Here is a 2500-nt window from a genome sequence, read left to right as displayed (position 1 = left end):
GGAGCCAGACGAAGGGAGTAGAAGGGAAGGAGAAAGGAAAGAGGGCATTAAAGTGGCAGTCCCGAGAGGAGTGGAAAGGGAGGACGTCTGGGCTTGGTGGGAGTCGCTCACGCTAATCAATACTCCCTCCACTTAATATATGCTCCCTCCACTTAATGTATACTCCCTCCACTTAATATATACTCCCTCCACTTAATATATACTCCCTCCACTTAATATATGCTCCCTCCACTTAATGTATACTCCCTCCACTTAATATATGCTCCCTCCACTTAATGTATACTCTTTCCACTTAATATAAACTCCCTCCACTTAATATATACTCCCTCCACTTAATATAAACTCCCTCCACTTAATACATACTCCCTCCACTTGATGCATACTCCCACTGAATCATACTCCCTCCACTTAATATATACTCCGTCCACTTAATATAAACTCCCTCCACTTAATACATACTCCCTCCACTTGATACATACTCCCTCCACTTGATACATACTCCCTCCACGTGATACATACTCCCACTGAATCATACTCCCTCCACTTAATATAAACTCAATCCACTTAATACATACTCCCTCCACTTGATACATACTCCCACTGAATCATACTCCCTCCACTTAATATATACTCCGTCCACTTAATATAAACTCCCTCCACTTAATACATACTCCCTCCACTTGATACATACTCCCTCCACTTGATACATACTCCCTCCACTTGATACATACTCCCACTGAATCATACTCCCTCCACTTAATATATACTCCCTCCACTTAATATAAACTCAATCCACTTAATACATACTCCCTCCACTTGATACATACCTACTCCCACTGAATCATACTCCCTCCGCTTAATATATACTCCATCCACTTAATATAAACTCCCTCCACTTAATACATACTCCCTCCACTTGATACATACTTCCACTGAATCATACTCCGTCCACTTAATATATACTCCGTCCACTTAATATAAACTCCCTCCACTTAATACATACTCCCTCCACTTGATGCATACTCCCTCCACTTAATACATACTCCCTCCACTTAATATAAACTCCCTCCACTTAATATAAACTCCCTCCACTTAATACATACTCCCTCCACTTAATAAACTCCCTCCACTTAATATAACTCCCTCCACTTAATATATACTCCCTCCACTTAATATAACTCCCTCCACTTAATAATACTCCCTCCACTTAATACATACTCCCTCCACTTAATATAAACTCCCTCCACTTAATATATACTCCCTCCACTTAATACATACTCCCTCCACTTAATACATACACCCTCCACTTAATACATACTCCCTCCACTTAATATAAACTCCCTCCACTTAATATATATAAACTTCCTTTCCAAGCCCAGTGCAACATGATCCTCATTCCGTCAGTTGGAATTTATGGCGAGAATGTGCAAGAAGTGGGCGTGGGAGAGGGGGGGAGGGAGGGAGAGGGGGGGAGGGGGGAGGGAGAGGGGGGGAGAGGGGGGAAGGGGGGGAGGAAGAGGGGGAGGGAGGGAGAGGGGGAAGGGTGGGTGGGAGAAGGGGAGGGATAGAGGGAGGGTAGAGTAAGTGGGAGAAATAGACAGAAACAGGCAGACACACAGGCAGACCAACAAACACACAGACAGACAGACAGACACAGACAGACAGACAGACAAACAGACACAAATACACAGAAAGAAAACCGAAAAAAATAGTGAGAGAAGGAAAAATCCGAAACCACCAGAAAAAAATAACGAGCAAAGAAAAGGAAAAGAAAAAGAAAAAGACAAAATGAAGAAAAGAGGAAAAGAAAAAAGAAAATAAGGAAAAGATAAAAAAATAAAAAGATAAAAAAAGGAAAAAAAAGAGAAAAAGAAAAAAAAGAAAAAAACAAAAAGAAAAGAGAAAAAAAGTAAATAATATCATGGCGATTCCCCCGCCTGGCCACCGCTTCCCGCCTTCGAAGCAAGAGGGAAAATGACCGCAGATTTTTCGTCTCCTCTGCGGCGTCGTGAGATATTTTGCAAAGGAAGAACGGGAGCGATGGCGGCCGCGTTCCTTCTTTATTGCTTGAGGGAGAGGGAGAGAGGGAGAGAGAGTGGGAGAGGGAGGGAGGGAGAGGGAATGGGAGAGAGGGAGAGGGGGAGGGAGAGGGAGAGGGAAAGAGTGGGAGGGAGGGAGAGGGAGAGTGGAAGGGTGTGAGGAAGAGTGTGAGGGAGAGAGGGGGAGGGTGTGAAGGAGAGAGGGAGGAGGAGGGTGGTAAAGGGAGACTGGGAGGGAGGGAGGGAGGGGTAGGGCGTGAGGGAGAGGGAGAATGTGAGGAAGAGTGGGAGGGAGAGGGAGAGGGAAAGAGTGAGAGGGAGAGGGAAAGAGTGGGAGGGAGAGAGTGAGATGGAAAAAGGGAGTGGGAAGGTGGTAGGGAGAGGGAGAGGGAACAAAGGATGGAAAAAGGGAGGGAGAGAAGGAGAGACAGAGAAAGAGGGAGAGAGGCAAGGAAGAAAGG

General features: G+C 45.2%; 1 protein-coding gene across 1 annotated transcript in view; it reads left to right on the top strand.

Annotated features, from left to right (window-relative positions):
• Positions 1 to 2500, top strand: part of Rab3 (RAS oncogene family member Rab3) — a gene marked incomplete in the record, with an annotated part of 77132 nt that overhangs the window by 66341 nt on the left and 8291 nt on the right.

The sequence above is a fragment of the Penaeus vannamei genome, chromosome 13 (genome assembly GCF_042767895.1).
Source record: "Penaeus vannamei isolate JL-2024 chromosome 13, ASM4276789v1, whole genome shotgun sequence".
Classification (NCBI taxonomy): domain Eukaryota; kingdom Metazoa; phylum Arthropoda; class Malacostraca; order Decapoda; family Penaeidae; genus Penaeus; species Penaeus vannamei.
Note: the sequence above shows the minus strand (reverse complement) of the source record. Positions and strands in the feature narration are given on the sequence as shown.